Below are 18139 nucleotides of genomic sequence, written 5' to 3' on the forward strand. Positions count from 1 at the left end.
TATGGCGGCGTCATGTGGAAAGAAGCAAATTAGACCTATTTATGGCTTTAATCCATGCTGTAAAAATAATTGGGTTTTGCTGCAAAAATAATTGTATAATAATTGTTAAGTGTAAATAAATATTTCAATGTATTATCCCGACGAAAATATGACTAGAGATGTTATGAGTTTGAAAAGTTAGACTTTTTCGAAAAAAATGTAGTACATAATTACAGTTCATGCGGATCAATTCTTCATTTACGTGGACGGAGCGAAGCGATTTTAGTCTATGATTTTAGTCTTATTGGCAGCCAGTATTGGCTGTGCAATTGTGTATAAACTATACTATCCTCCTTGAAGATTTCCTTTGAAGATATTTTCTGACGTTATTGCTTGTCTGAATAACAGCTGCTGTCAGTTTCATATCTATTTTGAGTTTAGTACCTATTTTAATTTGTAGCAAATTAACAATTTCAAAATTTTTAGTAAGAGTCTTTACTAAAAATTTTGAAATTGCTAACCACTCAAGAGTCATATTATGTCCTTACTAAGGACATAATATGACTCTGAGTGGTAAGCTGCTTCTGTATATACTTCAGATAGCTAATAAGTTCGGATTTCCTGCAAGTACGTTGTCTAAAATTTAAAGTAGTTTGTGTAATGTTTAAATTTCTGTTGAGTAAACGTTTATTTATTTATTTTTATTTATTTAAAGATAATTTTTCAAAAATGAAATTATTTTTTTACCTTTTTATAAAGAATTTTAGACCAACCTAACCTCGACATAACAAACTTCAGCTCAGCGAATGAGCAGCGATTATGCCTTGTAGCAAAACTAGTTTATTAGTTATAAATGCGCTTCAAATGGAATTTGTAGAACCTCCATTGTCTCTACGCCGACAGTATTTGTCTGACAGGTTCATATTTAAAGCCTACCAGTGGTCTTGTCACTTATTAATAAGCTGCCTTCTCTCTTACAACTCTCATCTAGTAGTTATTGGACGCATAAAAACTTTACCTTGTCTTGTGAAGAGTTACCAAAAGCTAGTATCTCTTTCATGTCCTGTGGCCCAATTTACGATTAATCCGCTGTTTGACCCTTCATTGCCCTCCCTTGTATTTTCTCCAGATATTATCTTGAATTTCCCTATAGTAAAGGGTTCCTCTGTTGTTAATAATCAATTTGCCATAATAAGCGATACATTTAAGGATTGGACTTTAATTTACACGGATGCTTCAAAATTAGCAGAAACTTCTTGTGTTGGTAGTGCCGTTTGGATCCTAATAAAATGGAAACAACATTGCAAAGACGTTTAACAAGAATAATTCGTCATAAAATGGTGCAAATTGTGGAGATGGAGGACTTGGAATTTGTTCATCGTTTTAGGTTGGATAAAGTTTTTTGAAAGGTACACGGGAAATTAGTTTAGAAATCAAGGTATGTGTTGTACCTTCTTCTAACCTCAGATAAAATATAAAATTACTTAGTGTAATTTCTTAATGAAATCATGTTTCAGGTTTTGTGTACTCTTAACTTTTTTGCTACGGGTTCATATCAACGCATTACTAACGCAGCATTAACGCAGCATTTGATATAAAGAACAACTAGTAGGTGTATACGTCAAGTTGTTGAAGCATTGAGCCATCCAGCCATTATGAAACATAAGAATTAATGACGTAATTTTAGTGAGATACTTCATATAAAAGTATGGAAGTACTATGTAGGATTTGTTAAGAAAATTGCCGCTAAAGATAAGAATATACTTAATAGTCACATTTATGAAGACTATAAACTTAAATTTTATTATGAAAATGAAACCTGACCTCGATTCTTTCCTTGACCTTCGGCCTCGAGAAAAGACTCCCAAATTAAAATTTATTATGCCACAGAAACCTGACCTCGATATTGTCATGGATATTTCAATACTTAAAAAATTCAGATTATCTTTAAATTGTAAAGAATATTATTTACTTGATGATTTTTACGAAGTTTATTTTTGAGTGCTTTTTTTTAATTATTACTGGTAAAATTACAGTGGACGGGATAGTTCAATGCAGTTATTAAGCTAGCTAAGTTCCTATTTAGATTTTAAGGCAAAAACAATGACTGAATATTGATATGTTAAGAATTACCATAACATGGAGATACACAGAGTTTTCAGTTTTTTGTGGACATTTGATTTTTTTCTAATTAAATAGTAAGTTTATGATTTAAGTACTGCGGTAAATATGCTAAGGTTCTCTGTAGTTAATGAAAGGCAAAAATATTACTGCTTATAATATTTTAAAAATGATAGCTAACTTTGTACTATAGATTTAAAAACACAGTTCTATTGTGCGACGGTTCAAAATTTTGGTCGAAACCTATACATGGAATGAGAATGGGAAGAGAGGAAGCAACGAAATTACTGATTAGTTCTATATTGTTAATGTTTTTACAGTCACTACCTGCTACAGTCACAAGTGTTTCCTTCTCTTGTGATACGGTCTGTGGTGGCCAAAACCGTAACCAGCAAGTGACCGCCATGTGTATGCAGTAAAAATAATTGAGCATTTGAACGAAATCGAGCTAAAGTTCTTGGAATCTGGTCACTCACAAATGGAGTGACTCTATGTGGCTCTATGCACTCTGCAATTGAGTCAGAAAAAAATAAGAATGCATTTACCACGACAGACTGGATTAACATTTTCCGATCTGAAAGATCTCAACGAGGAAAAAATAAAGCCAATAGTGCATCATTTAAAATACACAGATTTTTAAATTGTGGAAACAAAATCTCATGGTTAAAGATCAAATCCATAAAAGTCGGATAAGCGTCACCGGAGATACTGTTTTGTCGGTATGATCATTCTTCGGAATACAAGAAAGCCGGTAGAGATCACAGAAGAGGAGCAGCAACTTTAGTCTTGAACCCTGCATATTCTGACCTACTGCCAGTTTTAAATGCAGAGAAAGCAGATCTGGTCAAACGTGTAAATGCTGGCCACACAAGTACCGGAAGAACTATATCCATGGTACAAAACTTACCTGCTATTGAACTTAGTGGTACGGATAACGGAGCGCTTACCTGAACGAGATGTAAATGAAAGTGGGGATGAAAATTAACACATTCCCTGTCCAATACAAAAATATTAAATCGACCGGGAAGTTCAGTTTTTTTATTTGTTTATTTAAACTCATATTGTCGCTATGCGACATCTATTAGGCGTATTTGTAACCTAACCTAACCTAACCGATTGCGTTCGTTCGATTGAAAAAATGAGGTTGGCAGCGCCATCTTTTGGCCAATGGTGCAACTAATACAATTTTCCGTTGGGATATCTGATATTTTTACCAGATATTTTCCTTTTTGTTAAACTATTTCTTAATTAAATAAAAATAATTGTTTTTCGGGTCGGGTTCAGTTTGTGTGTGTGTTGTGCTGTCCTACTGACTGATTGTTTTAGTAAGTTCTTTTTTTGTTTCTTTTTTCTACTTAACTTCCCTGTATCGGTCCGGGGTTAGAATTGACCGCATCCTGCAGGTATCCAGGTTGTATAAGAGGCAGAAACCGATACCTCTCACTGCACATTATATTATATTTATTTATAGTATTCCTTTTATATTTATTATTCTTTTATATACCTTTGCTGCTAAAAAAGGTATACTTTTCCTAAAAATTTACCTGAACTTCTTACAGGTAATTTTCCTTTTTGTATTAGGGAATATACCCCTAACTTTTGTGGCACTGTTGTTTTAATAATTACTGTTGAATATTTAAATACTATATTTTATACACTACACATTTACACACCCTCACTCACATACACATACATTCTCTTACGCACGCAGCAGTGTTACCTTCTGTAACACTTATGTGTTTTGGCTTTTAACTTTTTGGTCTAAATTTCAACTTAGCTATTCTAAGTTAAGAAAACTAAAACAAACCTCTAAATTCAAAATTCCCTTTGCCTTTTTTGTAGTTATTATATTTTGCCAATTAACTTTTAACTTTTAAAAACTTAACTTTTAATTTTATTTTGTGGCTATTACTTTTATTTAAATATAATATTACTTAAACTTGTTGTGTCCTGTTCTTTTGTTATTTGTTGTGTAAAGTATTAGGTTGTATAATAATTTATACTTAATTTGTTTTTTTAAATTTTGTTTTACAAAGTTAGTTTGTTTTTGACATCTACAAACACAATATATCTCACTCACCATTAGGGTTCTCTTTTTAATGCTTAAATTTAACTTTGATAAATTAACTTAAAACTTTTTTTTTCTCTTAAATTAACTTTTTACAATGTCTGCCAAAATTAAATTCATTTCACTCCAAAAGTCTGAGTTGGAGTATGAAGTACTTATTCGTAATGAAACACCAGTTGCTACTGTTGCTGAACTTAGGAAACAAATTTCAAAACTAGTCGAGGAATACCCATCGGAGGACATTTTAGAGTCTACTATTCCCGTCCAGGACGACCTGTTGGGGGTTGAGGGAGCAATTGATAAAGCCAAACAACAGCTCGACTCACACCCAGCTCCTAACGCGTTGCTCCGCGCGGAGAATTACTTAACTCACTTAGAGTATAGGATTAACAGAATTTCTATTTCTAATAATGACCCTTTTCTTGATGGGTATGATAGTTGTATAGAAACTTTTCAAAATCATTTAAGTTTACTTAACTTAAAGAATCTCGTAGTGGTACTGTTTTGCCAGCTTCTGCCCCTTCTCCCACTGTTCCTCTACTGAACATCACAGTCCAGTGTGAGAATAAAAAAATATTTTCAGACTTTAAACTTAAATTTGATGGCAAGTCTTGTGTCCGTGCTTTTATCTCTCGAGTTAATGAGTACTGTACACAACATAATGTTGATGATTCTAAAATCCTATCTCACGCTTTTGATTTCTTTTCTGGTGATGCCTTACACTGGTACCGGAGCATCTACCAAAAAGTTAATAGTTGGTCGGAGCTTTTAAATCCTTTGTATGCTGTCTTCGATAAGCCTAGCTATGAATATAGGCTAATGAATGAGATTCGTAGTCATACACAGGGCGAAACGGAGAACATCACTATTTATGTAGCCATTATGGAGGGCCTCTTCTCTCGTCTCACTAAGCCGATCGAAGAGAGTGAGAAGTTGGAGATACTTCTCCATAATGTTAAGGCGAGGATAAACCCCAATCTGTTACTCCGCGACTTACGGTTTACCTAGTTCCAATATAATAACGAAGTTTTAAAAAATATGAGGTATAAAGCACAATATTTAAAATACCTTAAACCATAAACATTTTAATAAAACTTAATACTTTGGCTGTAACTAATTTACAAACTCACCTCCGATAAAAATCTATTTCATCGAAATATAAGGATATTTATACATTTTATTTGAATAAATTGTCAGTAAATCTATAATAAAAATTCTTTAACCGAACAATTTTGTTTCTTAATGTTTATTTCCAAAGATATTTAAAAAAAAACATGAAAATTATAGAAGATCCGCTCGAGTGACTACAGTTTTATGCTAAGCTAAAATGAATCTTATTGCGATGCGTATCCGCTTGGTCTTTGGTTGTGTGCAAAGTTATCGTTTTGGATTGAGATTAATCCCCGCCTTAGGCCTTGCTACGCTAACATACTAGCTTCGTCTCCTGGGGTTTCTTCTGTCGAAAAGCTGAAGTCAGTCTGCAAAAATTATGAAGATGTGCAGTCTCGGTTAACGTTGTACCACGAACCTCCGAAGGTCACAACGGAGACTTTGGCACCGGACCTAGCCTATAAATCTAATAGTACTGGTGAAAATAAATCTAGTAAAATATAGAAAAATAAACCTAATAATTCTTTTAATAATTTTAAATTTAATAAACAGTTTCGGCAAAATTCTAATAATAATTCTAATAATTTTAATAATAATCAAAATAAATCAATTTCTAGTATACAGTCTATTCCTAAATTTTGTCTTAGATGTAAAAATAACTCTCATACTTAGAATGTCCGAAAGGTAGGTCAGAGATATTTTGTTATGGCTGTGGGAGCCCAGGCATTTAATTTCCTGCTTGTCCTCGTTGCCGTAAGCCAACTCCTACCGGTCCAAAAAACTAGTTGGTTCGGATCGTGTTCAGCCATCAAGCCACTCTACCGATCTTGAAGATTAGAAACAATGGCTTAATACTGTTGGCATGCTTTTCAAATACTATTCAGTGAACACGGTCCGGGATAATAACTCTGATTCTCGACCTTATGTCGATATACATATAGACTCTTTTCGCATGTGCGGTCTTTTAGATTCCGGTTCTTGTATTTCTTTGTTGGGGAATAATTCTCATTTAAATATTATTAATAGAGGTTATCAGCTGATCACTGATAATAATAATATTTCTATTTTTGCAGCTGATGGTCAGAACTAAAAATCTATCGGTTATATAAACTTACCTGTTACTTTTGAAGATCAATTTCACATATTAAAGTTTTATGTAGTACCAGAGGTTACTAGTAACTTAATTTTAGGTATTGACTTTGGGCGTTCTTTTAAGCTTTGCCCTAAATACCTCATTTATATTTCTAGTGCGGCTTCCGAACAAGACGTCACATCTAATCAGGTGACTAAACCAGTTATCAATGGGTACGAACACCTTAACCCCTCGGAGTCACTGTCGCCGTTGGCGACATCCTATAATATATAGGATGTCGCCTGAAAAACAACGGATTTTGGCTGAACAGGTTGACGAAATGTTGGCGATGGACGTAATCGAACCGCGTCAATCTGCGTGGAGTTTTCCTGTACTAGTAGTCGCTAAAAAGACTGGCGAATTTAGATTCTGTCTAGATAGTAGAAAATTGAACTCGGTAACTAAATAGACGCCTATAGTTTACCTTATGTTTCGGAAGTTTTAGATAGCTTACATGACGCTCATTATCTATCTACAATAGATCTTTCTAACTGCTTTTGGCAGACAGCTATTGAGGAGTCTGAACGTGATAAGACCGCTTTCTACGTTCCTGGTCGCGGGATGTTCCGATTTAGGCTTATGGCTTTCGGGTTGACCAATGCACCCGCCACGCAACAACGTTTGGTGGACTCCTTATTCGGTAGTTTTGGTCCTAAAACCTTCTGTTACTTAGATGACATTGTAATTATTAGTGAAACTTTTCACGAGCATGTAGCTACGCTCCTGAGAGTTCTTCAAACTCTCAGAGAGGCTAATCTCACTGTAAAGTTTGAAAAATGTAAATTTTTTAGGCCTCAGTTAAAATATTTAGGATACGTTATCGACGGCAACGGTTTTCGTACTGACCCTGACAAGGTCGCCGCGATAGTAAATTTTCCTACTCCTACTTGTAGAAAGAGTGTTAAACGTTTCCTTGGCACTGCCACTTGGTACAGACGGTTTGTGCCTAATTTTAGTACTTTGGCAGGGCCCATAAATAAACTTACGTCTACGCGTAAGGATGCCCCTCCTTTTGAGTGGACTTTAGAGGCTGACGTGGCGTTCACCAAACTGAAGTAGAGCCTGGTCTCCGCGCCGGTACTGCGTGCGTTAGGTTGTCGGAATTCAACTTTGAGATTAAACATCGTAAAGGCAGCGACAATATTATACCGGACGCTCTTTGTCGCGCGGTAACGGTTAGCGCTATTTTTACCTCTTGGTCTAAGTATACCGGCACTAATACTTGGTATCTTAATATTTTTAACGGCTGTAATAGCTCGCCGACTTCTTTCCCTAATTTTGCTATTAAAAACGATAAATTGTTTAGACTATCTAAGAATAAACATAACTTAACCTCTGAGTTTTCTTGGAAAGAAGTAGTTCCAAAGGAGTTTTGTGTTGATGTTATTCGTGCTAACCATGATGAGCCCACTGCTGGTCACATGGGTATTTTTAAAACTTATAGGCGGCTCGCTCTTAATTACTTTTGACCGAATATGTACCGCGACGTAGTTGCATATGTTTCGCAGTGATCTATATGTTTGCAGTACAAGTCCCAAAACCATAAAGTCCTAGGTGAGATGGGCCGACCTAAAGACTGTGCTCGACCATTTCAAGTCATTTCTGTGGACATAATGGGCCCTTTACCTGTTACTAGGACGCGTAACAATTTTATTTTGCGGCTGTTATTATTTTAGTTTATTTTTTTTTTCAAAGGGCTATTTTTTCCCTTTGTTTTTTTTTTAGTTTCTTCTTTTTCATTTTCCCACTTTTTCTAGCTTAGCTATTTTTCCTTTATCATGAAAAATCCTTAGCTAGCGAGGGGGGATATGTCGCATAGCGACATCTATTAGGCGTCTTTGTAACGCGCCTAATCGATTGCGTTCGTTCGATTGAAAAAATGAAGTTGGCAGCGCCATCTTCCCGCTCTTCCGACTGTCTAGGTTTCTTTTTTTTTTAGTTTAAAATAAATTTGTTAAATTGTTAATTCATTCTTTTTATTTCTCTCTTCTCTTTCCTCTTTTTACTGTCCCTGCGCCGGACCAAGTGACAATATGGTAGCCCTAGTAAAACAATTGATTTAAAAATGTTAATTTTTTAAATCAATTTTTTTACTAGGCTTTACTTCCCTGAAACACAATATGGTTCATGAGCGAAGCGAGGTAGGTCAATAAGTCCGTGACTTTTTAAATTTCTGACCTCTTTACTGAAAAAGCAACACTACTCCTGTCAACAGGCATATGTCAGTTGACTCCTATCAAAATTTGAACTTGCTGCATCAGTTAGTTTGTGTTTGACAGCTATAATCTTTATCAGACTACCCAGTAATTTGAGGAAAAAATGGAAAAAAGTGAATTTCGTGTGCTTATTAAGCATTATTTTTTGCGAAAAAAAAACCATTACTAAGCTTGATAAATACTATGGGGTCTCTGCACCATCGATTTCTATGGTAAAAAAGTGGTTTACTGAATTTCGTTGTGGCCGTACAAGCACTGAAGATGCCGAACGTCCAGCTATGAGCTCTTATAGCAGTATTACTTTAGTATTACTTTTGGATTTCGTATAAACAAACATGATCTCTATATATAAACATAAGTATGGTTTTTGTTTGTGCCAAATCTGAAAGTAATATTAAAGTAATACTGCTTTAATCTTAAAGTAAAACTGCTCAGTGGTTTCAATTTTGAATGATCACTTGGGTATGAGAAAGCTTTCCGCAAGATGGGTGCCGCGTTTGCTCACAGTCGACCACAAATGCAATCGTGTAACAATTTCACAGGAAGGTTTGGCGTTGTTTAATCGCAATATGGAGGAGTTTTTGCGCCGTTTTGTAACCGTGGACGAAACATAGATCCATCACAACACACCAGAGACCTATATAACAGTCAAAACAGTGGGTTTCTAAGGGTGAATCGGCGCCAAAGAAGGCCAAGGTGGGTTTGTCAGCCAATAAAGTTATGGCGACAGTCGGATTTTTGGGATGCACGTGGGATAATCCACATTGACTACCTTCAAAAGGGAAGAACAATCAAAAATCCATGAATTGGGATATGAATTGCTCCCTCATCCGCCCTATTCTCCAGATTTGGCTCCGAGTGACTACTTCTTGTTCCCAAACCTGAAGAAATGGCTCGGTGGAAAAAGATTTGACTCCAATAATGAAGTCATCTCGCAAACAAAGGCCTATTTTGAGGACCTCGACAATTCATATTTTTTGAAGGGATAAAATAAATTGGAGTAGCGTTGGACAAAGTGTATAGAATTATTCCATACATTATTTACATAATTCTGTAAACCTGTCACTGTAATTTTATGTAACTGTCATATTTGAATTCGGTTCATATGTTCATAAAATTCTTTCAAGATTTTTATTGAGGTTATTTAGTGCTTTTTGTTGAAAATGCCACGCCAACATCAACTGAGTACACTGGAAGAAAGTGACTTTGCAATGAGTGATAATGATACGGACTCAAACAGCAGCAACAGCGATGTAGAACAAGAGCCAGATGCTGATACATATATCGGATCAAGAACCGAATGTTTTTGCTGATGACGACGTCGATGATCCTGATTATGATCCAGGTGAGATTCCCAGTTCCAATATTGTAACTGACGCTTTCTATGGTGACTATGGGACATTTTACAGTGCAAATAAAGTTAATAATATTTAAATTAGACCTGCAAGTAACCTAATAGTTAAAGAAAGAAAAGAAACAAAGAAAAAAAAAGGGAAAATAGTGTTATTGTGTAAGATTTTAAAATAATTATTTCTAAGTTATAACCTTGAAGAACAAAAAAGTGACTTTCAGTGCATTTCGCGCGTGAAAAGTAATAACAATAAGAGAAGCTCGCGTGTTTATCAATATTGTACTTTAATATATAACGCAGTGAAAGTTTTCGTTGACAGTTGTGTTAAATGTAATGTTTAATTGATAGCGACCATTGTTTATGCGGCGGGATAGCGATCGACGTTGCCATGGTGACATTATTATTAAGTCACTTCAATAAAATAATACGGGCGAAATACTTTATATATAGCAAAACAAAGTTTGCCGGGACAGCTAGTAAATTATAATAATTTTAAATGTCGGCCTAGATCAACGGCTCCCGCACCGATCGCTCCCGCAACGATTTGCAGCCGGATCAAGTACTTCTCCCACACTCGGAGGGTATGTGGGAGAAGCTCTCCAAAGTTCCGAAGTGGACATGCCGCCATCGCCGGCAATGTAAGTCACTTCCAAACACCCCCCCCCAATATTAAAAAATGTACAACGTTAATTTTAAATACAAGTTTTCAGTTCTGCCAGCATTCAGAGTGCAACCCGTTCCTTTTTTGGTCTGTATGACCAATAGTAAAGTGAGATTTATCTTCTTTAGATATAGGTACTACAAAACTTCATATTTCAGGTTCCTGGAATGTGGAAACACGACGCCATCCAGCTCGTCGCGTCGAACTTCCCCGCCTTCGCCTGCAATGTAAGTATCTATCTTCTTGCCCTAACATAAAATCTTGCTTGTCGCCACAAGTTCCTACTACATAACTTTTTATTTTAGGTTTCTTCAATGTGGAGAAACGATGCCAAGGACACCATCAAGGTCACAAGTGCGTCGTCACTCTCGTCAGGTCTTAAATGATCGAGAAAAGTTCCTATGGAGCCAAGTTCCTTTCGTTTGTCGGTTTAGAGTTCTATGGTACCACTAATCCGAATAAAAATATAACTTATGTTAAACGCAATATGTTGTTTTTATGATACTTTGTTTTCATTTCGGTTTCATATTTCGTCACATTTTCGGACACACAACCAGCGAGAGGTAGACGTGAGGAGATTGCCGGCGGCGGCGGCGGGGCGACGGTAGGAGGCGTGGAGGGGGCAGTGAATGCGCGCAGGCAAGCGTCGCGTCGGTCGCGCGAGAGACATGAGACATCAGTCGTTTGTTTGTTATGTGTGTGTGACTACGCTTCCCCGTCTACCCATTGTATTCGGCGACTATATACAACCCTGGCATTGTTTTTGGACTCCGATTACAGTTTTTTTACGTTGACCCCGGCTTTCTTTTGGACTTCTGCTGTGCACTGAATGTTTAAAAAGTGAACTGTTGCGAAAATGGAACCTGGCAACAACTGTGTAATGTGTCGTAGAGGGTTCTCCCGTGGTAGATATCAGCGTCATCTTTTGGCTGATAATCTACCAATACTATGGCCAGAACTAGCAGCTTATATTCAAGAAAATGCAGTCTTAGAGGTAAGAGCATGAATTAATTATATTAAAAAGTATCTCATTTTTAAACATTAAAATAGTGCCTCGTTTCTAAACGTTTTGTTGTTTTTATTACATGCAAATGAATGGTTGTACCCGTCCAAGTATTTATACCTGAGCTCGACCTGACCTTTTTCGGCTCGACCGGAGAAATACCACGTTCTCACAGAAAACCGGCGTGAAACAGCGCTAGCGCTGTATTTCGCCGAGTGAGTGAGTTTACCGGAGGCCCAATCCCCTACCCTATTCCCTTCCCTACCCTCCCCTATTCCCTTCCCATTCCTACCCTCCCCTATTACCCTATTCCCTCTTAAAAGGTCGGTAACGCACCTGCAGCTCTTCTGATGCTGCGAGTGTCCATGGGCGACGGAAGTTGCTTTCCATCAGGTGACCCGTTTGCTCGTTTGCCCCCTTATTTCATAAAAAAAAAAAAGCCTATGATGTCATTTGCAATAGTGCGGTGTGCGTGCGGGACGGGGATCACATTCCAGCGTAAACCACTCATTGTTTTTTTTTACACCCGTTATTTTGCCGTTTTGTCTATTAGTTGTTAGAAGTTGGTAACATTTTTTTTTCAGGTTGTTTTCGACAATACGCGAAACGTATGCCACCGATGTTGGCAAAGGGCTGAAAATGCCATTAGACCGCCTCCTATTCAAGAAGTACCTGTAGCACCAGTACAACAGGATGCACAAATGATTCAGGTTCCCGAGTATTCAATAGCACCAAACACACCGAGGCATTGTATATTCAATAACTGTCAAAACTGAACCCGTCATAGGATCCCGAATGTTATTAAGATACACACGATTTGTGAGTATAGGCTTTACATCCCTGACGGTGCAAGAGTATGTCAAGAACACCTCGAAAATAATAACTGGGCTGAACTTCCACAGAATTGTCACTCATGATTCTAATGCAGCGCAGTTTGGTGACATTTGTGACCTGTTGAGAAATGCCGTACAACGTGGTTCCAGATTGGATTTTAGTACCAGAGGTGCGCTATCCGACGAAGAGATGCATTTTTGGACTGGACGTAATAATGAACAGTTCGACACAATTTTAGAACAAATTCTCTGGTCCAAAGATGCAGCAATCCCAGAACTGCATTGGGTATATTTTTAATAAAACTACGCACCGGCGACCCCAACGAAAGGCTTGCAACGCTCTTAATATGACAAGGCAAAACTTACTACTTAGAACGCCTTATGAATAAAGCGCGTGATTGCCTTACCGAAGATTATGTGGTCCTTCATCTAGGAGTTGATCACATAACAAGAAATAATATTAAAGAAAGGAACCTCATAATACCAAAAACAATATATGGAGACGACCAAAACTCCAAGGCAATATTAATATGCGACGGAACATATACTTATATACATAAAAGTGCAAACTTCTTATTTCAGCGACAATCATACAGTTTGCACAAGTTTGAAAATCTGCTAAAGCCCTTTTTGATAGTCTGCACAGATGGATACATCATTGATGTAAAAGGGCCGTACGCAGCCACGAATACAGATGCCAATATAATGAGCAGCATTATGAACTACAATGAAAATCCAATACACGTTCTGTTGGAACCCAACGATGTTTTTATACTAGATCGTGGCTGTAGAGACAGTCTTGGCGATATTGAAGCTTGTGGGTATGAATACCACGTTCCCCCTTCAAAGAACAGAGGGGAATCTCAACTAACTACCGCACAAGCAAACGAATCTAGAAAGGTGACCATGTGCCGGTGGGTGGTGGAAGTGGTTAACGGTAGATTCAAGCGAGATTTTAAACTGTTTCGCCAAAAATATTTTAACAATGCGTTGCCGCATTTCTTCAACGATTTTAAAATCGCTGCCGCCATTATGAACCACTTCCATGCACCCATCGATAACAACCAATACGCTGATATGTTTGTAGAAGAAATAAGGAGGAAGATTGATACACCCAATATTCTACATAATTACGTCGAAAGGAAAAGATTGAACAACAGAAGAGCAGACTTTGTGCGACTAGAAGCAAATGATGTACAGTTTCCACAATAAACCGAAGAACAAGTTATTTTGTTGGCATTAGGTACCTACCAAATGAAGATTGCAAGATCGTACTGCAGTGAACACCTTCAAAATGGAGTGTACACTATCGAAATATACAGGCAAAATGCTTGGGAAGACTTGCATGATTTTGGTTTAAACAAAAATCCATTGTAATCGACACAACGATAGAAGAAGCGGTTTTAAGTAGCGTTTTTGCCACTCCTACTATTAGTACGAGGCGTTTAGCTTTACTTCACGGCATATCACAAACCTCAGCGTGGAGAATCTTGAAGAAAGAAGGTCTACATCCATATCATTATCAAAGTGGCCAGGATTTGCACGGGGATATGGATTTCCAATCAAGGTGGGTTATGTCGATCTAGCTACAACGACAAATTGGTCGCAATCCACAATTTTTAAAAAAGATTTTATGGATGGATGAGTCGAAGTTCACCAGGAATGGCATCACGAACGCTAGGAATTTGCACGAGGGGCACATCCACATCTGAAGAGGGTATCTTCAGTCCCGGTGCAATTTTCAATAAATGTTTGGGCAGGTCTACTCGATGACACGTTGATAGGACCAGTAATTTTATCAGCGACACTAAATTCGGAACGGTTCCTAACTTCATTAAGGGATGAGCTTCCCCGTCTGTTAGAGGATATGCCGCTGGCATCGAGACAGCCGTACTTGCAAATGGACGGCTGCCCTGCTCACTATGGACGCAATGTCCGTGAATTTTTAAATAATAATTATGCCAATCGCTGGATTGGGCGCGAAGGCCCAGTGGGCTGGCCAGCCCGCTCTCCTGATCTGACGCCGCTCGACTACTTTCTTTGGGGCCACATGAAGCCAATTTTCATAAGAAAGTTGAAATGCTTGAAATAAAATTTGGTCTTTGCATACTAAAAAAAACTGTCAAATCATACGCATTGTTTGTAAACAAAATCCTAAATCTAGTTGAAAACAAACTTATAAGAAAATATGAAAAAACTCCAATCGATTAAAATAAAAAATGTAAGCCCCAAAGGCAGGGCAGGTTTAATACAGGTCGAAAAGTTCTGTAACTACTTCTCGTTCCTTAATTTCTCTCGCCAATTTGCGAACGTTGTCTTCGCGAGGTTGTAAAGAAGAGGCTAGACGGTTGCCAACAAGTTACCAACCGAACCCAGGGCTTCATAACGTTATCGAATAACAGAAAAAATTTCGTTACGTACCGTGAACCGTGTATCAGGCCTTTAACACAACAACCCCCCCGTTTGGACTTTGGGTTTGTACGGTATTTTTTCGTGACTCACCTGGCAACCCTAGTTATGACCGACACAAGGCATAAATTACGTAGTTGAATATTTTTCTTATAGATGTCGCTGTACCGCGCTAGAAACAAACTAGTGGTATTTCGACGATGAAAGTATATATTTTGTACGTTTATTTGAAATCTGTATAATGAACTGTACAATGAACTGTAAATAGTTTTAATTGATTAATTGATTATTTACAGTAGGTACGGGATCGCTTCTACTGACGACGGATGTGATGTTCGATGAGTAGTCTGCATCGGACATTGCATTCAATTTTTTACAAGGCAATAGAAAGTCTATTGCCTTATTAATCTTATTATCTACTCTACATGCATTATAATTAACATGTTTAAAAAATTGTAATGGACATAATATATTATGATACAAGTTACAAGTACACACTTTCTATTGTGTGACAAAAGAACCAAAACACAATAACTTAAATGAAATAATTTTATTTGTGACTTTAAGTGAACATTTTATTTTATTTTATCATACCCTACCTGGCAGGTCGGCACGCACTCGCGTACTAGCTGCCGCCGACCCGCCACGTAGGACCGTAGCACAAGTAGGGAATGAAATTTGCGTTCCTACCTGGCGCTATCGTTAGCACAGCCGTTGCGGCACTCTCGTCCCAATAGGCGCGATTTCAGCAGTTATCGTGTTAAGTATGCTAAGAACTCAAGTGCTTACACTTGTATGCTTTATATTTGGCATCGGTCGGTCGAGGTTAGGACGACCGGCGAGCCACGAAAACCACTTAAAATATTTTGTGAAACTTGGGACCGTATAAAATAAAATAATGTGTTATTTTAAACATTCAGTAACTTTAGTTGCAACAGAATAGTTGACGTGACTTGTTCTACAACCCATAGTGAACATTAATCTAAATTAAACAAGTGTCATTTTACCATAATGTAACCTGTTGTCTCATATAACTGCACTTCAGTTCAGAGTTCTGACCTTGCCACCGGACATGCCCGTACAGCCAATGCAAGAACTCGCATGCGAAGTGGCTGGATGGAAATCGCCACAGTTTTAAATAGTGTTGGTGATGGATGTACTAATTATTTAAAGAATGGAAGCAGTGGGCTAAGGTTAGTAATCTATAGATCACATTATTATAGAAATAGACAATACAATGCACAAAAGTGACATAATATTGCAGTGGTTAATTTAGAAGTACGTATGTATCTTTAATATTATATTTCTCTTTAATATTATTATGGTTTTTTTTTGTACAGTATTGGAAAGATAAAAAAGCTTCTACAAAAAGGAAAGCTAATAATGCAGAGACTGTTAGGCGGAGAACTGGTGGTGGGGTTGATGCAGAGGTGGTGGAGCTAATAGAACTGAAGCAAAAGATTTTAACTATTTCTGGTGATCTTAGTTATGCTACTGGCGATACAAATTTAGCAATTAATCCATTTCCCGTATGTATCTTAGTTCTAAAGCATGAGCCATTAATTTAGACCTATGTCATCCATAGACCACACTATAATTAGTGATTATTTTAAAGTGTTATTTATTTTTTATTGTCTATTTGTAGGAACATGAAAGTCAACCAGTTCAACCGCCTCTATGCTCTGAGACTAATGACTCAGACAGCATATTGCGACAGCTTTATGTGACACCAATTTTTGTTATAAGTAATTATATCATAATATAACATTCATTTAAATGTAAGTATAATATAACTATGTGTGATTTGCAATTGTTTTTCAGGATATTCCTGAGCAATCTGTGACCATTCTCGATGCTCAAAATATACAATGGAAAGGATGATGCAAATTAGGTATCTTACTGAGTACCTATGTGTATATGTATGTACTTACATACATACAGTATTTAAATTACCTAAATTAACTACTTTATAAGACAAACACAAAGAGTTCAATCATAGCAAAAGAACTTGAACTATTCCGAAGAAGAGGACAACATTAAGTATTCTCTAAAAGTGATATTGTTTTTTATTATGGTATACAAATAATTACGATGCTAATTTTATATTTAATTTTCAGTATTGGAATGATTACAAGTCAAAATTAAAAAAATGTCAGAAGCGCTGAGGGTTTCCCTCAGTAGACTTACTACCATCCAATATTTCACAACGTAAACATGTCGTAAACCTTTCTCGTCAATATTACGTTGCTGGCACTTTGTTGATAATGAAGCTCCGAGGGATCCAAATGAAAGTCGGTACAAAATAAAACCACTCGCGGACCTTGTCATCAACAACTGGAAGAGCTTACTAACACCTAACGCATGTATCGTCATTGATAGTTAAAGATGCTGTTTAGAGGGAGGATATCTTTTCGGCAATACAACCCATCAAAAGCTCACAAATGCGGCTTGAAAATCTTCTCATGGACCTCCTCTATCAGAAATACAACGTAATATATATTCTCTCCCTCGATCAACTACTCTCGAATGAACGACAGAACACCATCTTCTTCATCTTCTCTTCGACCAATGTCACCAGAAACTCAAAAGCTTTTAGATACCTTAATTGAAAATGAAGACATCATTGACCACTACTTCATATCATGCCGATGTATGTGTGTATTATAATTTATGACAGGAATTATTTTTGGACATTCACGATAGCAGTAATGCGAATGAAAATAATTGACATGACATGACAAAATGCACAACATAATGATGTCAGAGTAGTATCAATAGGATCAGTACTGCTAGTAACTGAAGATGAAGAGACAAACATAAATACTGTAAATTCTGATATAGGAACCGGTAGACCAAAAAAGGGCGGAAAGCGAATAAATCCACAGGACAAGACGTCTGAGAGAAAATACAATATAATATTTAAAAATCTTTGACAGAAATTCCAATCCAATAATTTTCTCATGACAGAATTTACTAGACGACTAGAATCTACAAATTGTCCGGTGTATATTGTATTACCTATATAAATTTTTACTTAAAAAACTATGTTAGTACTACTAACATAGTTTTTTAAGTCAAATTGTTACTAACACTATGGATCTATGGTCTGAAAATAAATGATTTTTATTTTATTTTATTTATTTATTTATATAAATTTTTGCAAGTTTTTTTATCATAATTCATATTTAAATAATTTGTTGTCGCTCGTATTTAAAGTTTTTATTTAGTCTATGATTAGCGGAAAAGTTATGATAGG

At 36.7% G+C, this 18139-nt stretch overlaps 1 protein-coding gene and 3 long non-coding RNA genes across 4 annotated transcripts in view; 2 read left to right on the forward strand and 2 right to left on the reverse strand.

Annotated features, from left to right (window-relative positions):
- LOC121735823 (chromatin target of PRMT1 protein-like) overlaps positions 1-18139 on the reverse strand; it is a 100849-nt gene that overhangs the window by 46969 nt on the left and 35741 nt on the right. The window lies entirely within an intron of this gene.
- Positions 1410-17026, reverse strand: LOC121735827. The gene is made up of 3 exons (XR_006036918.1): positions 17016-17026; positions 14147-14151; positions 1410-1545 (listed from the first exon to the last, which is right to left on the reverse strand). It is a non-coding gene; the product is annotated as an uncharacterized LOC121735827 (long non-coding RNA).
- LOC121735829 lies at positions 10541-11026 on the forward strand. The gene is made up of 3 exons (XR_006036920.1): positions 10541-10615; positions 10797-10865; positions 10944-11026. It is a non-coding gene; the product is annotated as an uncharacterized LOC121735829 (long non-coding RNA).
- Positions 16329-16759, forward strand: LOC121735828. The gene is made up of 3 exons (XR_006036919.1): positions 16329-16412; positions 16529-16606; positions 16705-16759. It is a non-coding gene; the product is annotated as an uncharacterized LOC121735828 (long non-coding RNA).

The sequence above is a fragment of the Aricia agestis genome, chromosome 18 (assembly GCF_905147365.1).
Source record: "Aricia agestis chromosome 18, ilAriAges1.1, whole genome shotgun sequence".
Classification (NCBI taxonomy): domain Eukaryota; kingdom Metazoa; phylum Arthropoda; class Insecta; order Lepidoptera; family Lycaenidae; genus Aricia; species Aricia agestis.